This window comes from Pelobates fuscus, chromosome 1, assembly GCF_036172605.1.
Source record: "Pelobates fuscus isolate aPelFus1 chromosome 1, aPelFus1.pri, whole genome shotgun sequence".
Lineage (NCBI taxonomy): Eukaryota > Metazoa > Chordata > Amphibia > Anura > Pelobatidae > Pelobates > Pelobates fuscus.
The window spans coordinates 62,026,444-62,032,443 of NC_086317.1; the positions used below are offsets into that span (position 1 = coordinate 62,026,444).

Here is a 6,000-nt window from a genome sequence, read left to right on the forward strand (position 1 = left end):
ACGACTTGCATTTATGTTAATTACTATTGCAATGTGGGAATTATTCTGAGAGTGTGTATATTTACCAGAATCAGGTAAATATAATTGTAAAAATAAAATTGTAAATATAACTGTATAATTGTAAAAAAAAAAAAAAAAAATCTGAATATCAATAAAAATAAATTATTTTCTGCTTACAGAAAAATAAGTGCAAACATCATAGGAACCAATGGAATGTTCCTAGAAATGTCATTGGTTGCCATAGTGATTTGACTTTGCCCCACAGTCCTATCCCCAACACTTTTAGAATTTTCCCCAAGCTATCCCTAGGGATACATCATTCAGCAGAACATTGTAAACATGTAAAATATATTATTGGCAGAATTTACATTTCACCATATTTATGTTTTATATTCCCAAACATCACTTTCTTTTGCAACACCAATGGAACAAATACATGTAGAAGGCAGTTCTTTAAATAAACACAATGTAAAATAAGAAAAAGTTTTTACAACTGCAGAATTGGTCTCCTGTCATTTATCATTTCAAATCTTTATTCCATTATTCTGAAAATAATGCATTATTTTAGCAGACATCTGTTTGTGCACAAAAACAGAAATATTTAAGTACAATCCCTACTACTTATAAAAGTCTTACTTTATTTGTAAATTGATGTAACACTTAAACTAAACAAACAAACAAAAGAAAGACAAAAAATATGTTTATTTTAGTCTTTATCTATTCAGTACCGTTTTCTTCTCAAGTGGTACCAGCTAAAGGTTTAACATAGTAATGAACACCAAATACTGTTACAGAGAGGGATTTGTACCAGCAGATAGGACCGCATATAATCTGCTCCTTGCTGACAAGTGGAATTTGTACCAAACTAACTTATGATACAAATATTTTCATTCTTGATCATGTAAAGCCTCCTGCCCCAAAGCTATGTCTTGGTATGATTTTAATGTCAAGGGCTGAACATTATAAAATGAACCATATAAATGTAAAACACTAACAAAAACCAGAGGACTGTCTAAGCACACGGCCAAAACTCCGGGGGCTTTTAAACGCACAAAAAACAACATTTCTGAAGTCTACAAAGGAGGAAAACTTATAAAAAGGAACTAACTGAAATGGCAGCAAATTGGGGTGTAAACCTGTTTAATATCGCAGCGAGTACACTGCGATCCAGACTCTTCATCAATATCACTGTCCACATTTATTGCCAATATCTCTCTACAATTCTCATATCTTTAACCATTTATTGTTGTGTTTCACAAAATGCAAGTATCGCAATGGAAATCTGACAACTGGAATTGTGGTTTGTTAAGGCTAAAATAACAAAGTTGGAAAAAAAACTCCCAACTATTCAACTATTCTGGCTAACATTGTGCAGTTTGGAGGTCACCATAGCACAACTCACTGTTTAGTAAATGACCACTCAATAACCACCTAATGAACAATTTCGTAAACATTTCAATTTGAAATTTGAAATTTTCCCTTTGCTATTTGGTTTACATTTCTCAAGCCATGGGACGGCTCACTGCCAATAATTAATGAACAAACCCTTAATGTGTTAGTTGCCCAAATAATGGTAGCTACAGAGACAGTAGCACAACACGTTACGTAAACACAGATATAAAATATGACAAAGATTTGAGGAATATAATTTGGACATCAAGTCATAGTATCTTATGCATATATTTGTGTCTAGGCAATCTCTGGCACTCCAGTGAATGTTCAATAAAAGATTCTCTCCCCAACTATCCCCAGTGAAATATTAAGTAAAAATATGATGGTAAAGATGTATGATAATTATAGTTTAAAGCAATGGAAGGATGGCTAATTTATCTGTGAAATGCCAGAAATAAAAAAACCTAGAAGCATAGACTGAGTTGGTAAACAAAAGCCAAGTGGCCAATAAAAATGTTTCAGACTTCTTTTCCTTCAGGAAGACACAAACAAACTTTCCAATTATTCTTGAATTCCTTTAGTGTGTTAGTAAATACCACCTCCATTGGAAGACTGTATTTACTGCCTTTTCTCTATAGTAGTAGTTCATCTCATTAATAGGGTTTTTCACTAAAGTAAGAAATTAAAAAAGAATTCCATATTTAAGGCCAAAGTATCCAGACTGGAAGCATGAGATAGTTTGTCCTTAAAGGAATCCTATAGTGCCAGGGAAAAAAAAAAACGTTTTCCTAACACTATAGGGTTAATAGGTCCCCACCCCCGTCCCCCTGGGCCTCCCTCCCGCTGGGCTGAAGGGGTTAAATCCCTTTCAGCCACTTACCCTAATCCAGCGCCGTGCACGGCGCTGGCGACCTCTCCTCCCTTGCCGACGTCAGCTATCGAGTGGAGCCGAATGCGCATGCGCGGCCAAAGGTGCACGCGCATTCAAACTCAATGCTTTCCTGTGGGGATCTTATCTGACGCTGGACTCCATGAGGATGTCCAGCGTCATTTCAGTGCGATTTACTCGCTGTCAGGGAGACCGCCACTAGAGGCTGGATTAACCCTGCAGTGTAAGCATAGCAGTTTTCAGCTGCAGGGTTAAAACTAGGGGGACCTGGCACCCAGACCACTTCATTGAGCTGAAGTGGTCTGAGTGACTATAGTGGTCCTTTAAATTTGAAATTCACTTTGTGTTCACTTGAAATTCTCCCTTTAGTGAATAACACTATGACCGTCAGTCTCCCACACTCCAACTCCTCTTTTAACTAATATCACGTCTTTTCCATTTGTATCTAATCACTTTATGCACTAGAAGTCTTACTTCCTATATCTTCTCTCCAAACTGTTGGGACTTGTCCTGGCATTACAGATAGGTTCCGTCATTTCCCAGAAACAAAATGGACATTTAGGAGCAATGTTCCATTATTCTAGATAGAGTGCAATCGTTATAAGGAGACTCAAGCACCATAATCACTACATCTTGATCTTACATTAACGGAAAATGTAAACATTGTCATTTCCCAGACACAACCTATGTATACATACATTTATCCAAAAATAGGCCTCTAATGGCTGTCGGACAAATAGCCTTTACAAGTTTTTCCTCCTTAGCGTTTGATTTTCAAAGGTCTTTATGCCTGGTGTCATAATGTATAGCATCATGTGCTTCTACCCAGATTAAGTGCTTCTGTGTCATAGTCATTGGATTAGCAAATTTGCATAGATTGTGTACTGTGTCCCAACGCTTCTCTATAAGAAGCATCTGATTGGCCAAAAATTTACAGAATTCATGACTTCATCAGAGGAGGATCGGGCTTAGAAAAGGCATTAGTACTGATGCTGGAATAAAGGTATATTTTATAGAGATTTTATTGTTTTTAAAAACTAAACCTAAGGGGGCATTCATTTAACAAGAATAAGAAACAATAATATTATAAATTGTGAGTTTTGTTCTAATTAAAATGTACTTTAAAATTTTAATAGCAGTCCAGTGATTACACTAGACCCTACCTTTCTTTATGTATTAGGTGCCACTGACAATTATCTATCAGACATTTTGTTTAGATGCTGGTCTAAGTTAGGTTAATCAAGTAATATAAAAAAAAACGTTTCATCTGAATTCTAGACAAAATTAAAAGACACAAATGGACTGTTCCACGCGTATATATGGGATGTGCTTGTAATAAGGTTGGTTATAGACGTAAACAAATGATAGCATATTATTAAGAATTAAACTTCAGAAGATCAGTGGAAATCACACAATGCTAACGAACACCAAAGAGTTTGATCACTAAACAGTGATTTGTGGCTAAATGAAAACTGAATTGAAATAAGATCAAGCCAAATAGCCAGTCTGAGACTATAGCCAAGATGGAGACTTTGTTCCGTATTAGTATGGAATTGTGACCTACATTTTGAAAATCACGTTTTTAATTCACCACAATTTGCTGTTTAGGAAAGAATTATTTTGTAATTTTCTAAATTAGTATCAGCTCGAACTGAAAATCAATCTCTTATCAAACATACAAAAAAGACTGTCTTTCACAGCAGGTACCCACAAACGTTTCTTAACACATTATACACTAGTTTAATACTAAATATTATGGTTATTTAAATGTGGTTTCATGGAAATCCAAAAAGAAACCACTTATTCACTTTTGTTGCCTGTAATGATACTGTTTGGCTACAGGGTTTGGAACCATTTACTAACCTCAGATACAAGCAATACAAATATCTGGGGGTGCAGAAGCCACGACTAGTGAGGTGTAAATGGGTCTAACTCACTATATGCATGAAACCGTCTATTTTCCCATCCAATCAGATGCTCTGTGCTCCTACTGACATGAAATCGAATAATTCTTCAATCCAACAAGTTTCCAGTAACAAAGATTAAAGCCCTTTCAAAGAATGTACATTGCACAACCATTCCAATAGGGATATATTTCCACATTTTATTATTGTAGTCATTTAAACACCACTTGCAAGAAGAAATTAGTATTTTAGCTCTCCACGCAGCACTGAATCATAAAAGAAGGAACTTTAACATCTTTTTAGCAACTTTTGACATTTTTTTTTTTGCATTATCCTTAACCATTTTTAACCCAAATGTGCAGGCAAAACATAAAAATCCATTATAAACAATGCTAATGAATAGTGATTTTAAACAATAATCCAAAAATTGGAATTTATTTTTTTAGTTCAACAGATCATGTCCATTCATTCATTAATGTTATATTAGTAGTCCATGATATTAATGCAGTTTCGGTGTAATTGTGTTTTTTCAATAAACGCTGTAGGTTTGTTTAAGCATTTTACAGTTAAAATGAGCAACTATAATCCACTAATAATGAAAAATCCCATATTTACAGTTATATGACCATTAACTCCCTGTGCTGGACTGTTACTTGCTGTAAATTGTAGAGACATAGTACATTAAATAATCCCCCAGGTCAAATTAAAACAAGTACAGTTATAATTATTAAAGTAAAATAAACAATATTTAATGAGAGAGGGGCACCAATTTATTGCACATCTTTTTACTGTTGTTATGCACTGATTGCATTTTGTATGTTAGCAAAGTTTTGCAGATCCCTGGCTGCTACAAAGAGTCTGTTTTGCACCTGCTGGAAGGGTAGCACTGAATTTGGCAGAGACTGGCTTAAAACTGGCTTAAATCCCCAAACTTTGCAGGACTTCAAATGTTATTTAACACAGTCCATGTAAATATCAATTCCTCTTTATAAAAAAACATTAAAAAAAATATTCTGTTGCAAGTCAGGTGACACAAATGTCATTTGAGCAATCGTCAGCAGGTAGAACAGACATGGGCATTTTGCATCATTATTAGAATTAAAAGTATAACCAGTAAAATTAGAAAAACAATCTTATCACTCAGCATAGTAAGCATAAAAAAATAAAAAAAAAAAAATAAAAATAAAGCATATAAATGTGTATATATTTTTACTAGAATACAAACTTTGGGTTTAAACTATGATGTATGCCAGCCAGTAATAGTGTCACACAAGAGTCTGCTATTATTATTATTATTAGTATTATGATTATTATTGTTATATAATATATTATAGCTACAATATTTAAGTTTTGAAACGTGTGCAGAATAATCTCCCATCATTAAAACACGAACTCTGATTCTAGAAGTCTCCCCATGTCAGCTAGTGTCTGTGAATGGCAGTGTCAGGCTGGTGGATTCGAATCGTTGTCTAGTTACAGTATACAGCAGCAGGCTGTCCTACCTTTGGCTGTGCAAGATCCAGAGGAATGCTGCTGGGGTGATGCTGAGCTGGTAGCAGCACTGAGGGACTGAGAAGGTTTCTGATAAGCTGTGGGTAACTTTCACTTGGCTTTTATTAGCAGGTGGGAGGAGTAAGGTCCCTTTAGTAGCTGGGCTGTAACTCCTGCAATGAGACAGACTGCAGGCATCTCACCCAACTCCCAGCACTTTGTTTACTAAGGAGCTAGTGAGAAAGGGAAAAGGCAAGTCATATGGGCTCCAGGGGAGGAAAGAAGAAACATGTCTCTGGGGAATTTAGCTCCAATGGAATATTA

General features: G+C 35.3%; 1 protein-coding gene across 2 annotated transcripts in view; it reads right to left on the bottom strand.

Annotated features, from left to right (window-relative positions):
* Window positions 1–5,767, bottom strand: part of COL8A1 (collagen type VIII alpha 1 chain) — a 133,847-nt gene extending 128,080 nt beyond the window's left edge. For both annotated transcript variants that reach the window (XM_063448826.1, XM_063448818.1), the window contains exon 1: window positions 5,688–5,767. The gene's annotated coding sequence lies outside the window, so the exon portion shown is untranslated. The remainder of the gene's footprint in view (window positions 1–5,687) is intronic.
* Between the last annotated feature and the right edge of the window lie 233 nt (window positions 5,768–6,000).